The following is an 897-nucleotide window of genomic DNA, read 5'->3' on the forward strand; positions in this document are numbered from 1 at the left end:
AAACAAACAAACAAACAAACAAAAAAACAAAGATAAAATACAAACTACTCAGGATTCCCCTGAAGAGGTTTTCAACCGTGACTTTAGGAGAGAGTTGAAAGAGAGAGAGAACTGCTGCCAGAGAGAAAAATAGGGATCGTCCCACCCGAGAATGTACACCTTCCTCTTCAGTGTCAAAGAAGCCTCCTTAGACCAGATTCCTGCCGCACCTCCATACAGATGGCCCTCTAGCAGATGAGGAAGATGAAGATTTGAAAGAGGAGAGTGATGATGATACTGCAGCTCTTCTTGCAGAACTAGAAAATTAAAAAAGAAAGAAAGAGCTGAAGAACAGGCCAGGAAGGAACAAGAACAAAAAGCTGAAGAAGAGAGAATTCAAATGAAAAACATTCCCAGTGGAAACTTGCTACTTAATCTCACGGGCCGTCCCAGCCACAGGCCAATGTCAAAGTTAAAAGAAGGTGGGATGATGATGTTGTCAAAAACTGTGCAAAAGGCATAGATAATGAGAAGAAAACAAAAGATTTGTAAATGATACTCTACCCTCTGAATTTCATAAAAACTTCCTGGAGAAATATATTAAGTAGTACAGTTTTATGTGCTTAATTAAAGACTGTAAAAAAATATCTTTTTTTGCAGGAACCAGCAGTTAGCGTAATGGCTATGTCGCTGGATTCCTACGTAGTCGACCGTGGTTTGCGTCCTGGACCCGGTGGCTTAGAACTCACGCCGGGCGCGTGTGTGTGCGTGCCCAAGATCCTGAGAGGAGAATGGAGGAGAAGGGACTGCAGCGTGACCATCCCCCCTGGGGGGTGATTTCTCGCTTTCTGTCTCTATGTCTCTCCCTGTCTGGCTGGCGAGCATATGCGCCCTATAGCGAAAACCTCTAAAAAAAAA

The 897-nt window shown here is 43.5% G+C and overlaps 1 pseudogene; it reads left to right on the forward strand.

The window, feature by feature from the left end:
* Positions 1 to 587, forward strand: part of LOC102473784 (spliceosome-associated protein CWC15 homolog) — a 1215-nt pseudogene extending 628 nt beyond the window's left edge.
* Positions 588 to 897: the final 310 nt, after the last annotated feature.

The sequence above is a fragment of the Tupaia chinensis genome, unplaced genomic scaffold (assembly GCF_000334495.1).
Source record: "Tupaia chinensis unplaced genomic scaffold, TupChi_1.0 Scaffold000231_1, whole genome shotgun sequence".
In the NCBI taxonomy this organism is placed as follows: Eukaryota; Metazoa; Chordata; class Mammalia; order Scandentia; family Tupaiidae; genus Tupaia; species Tupaia belangeri.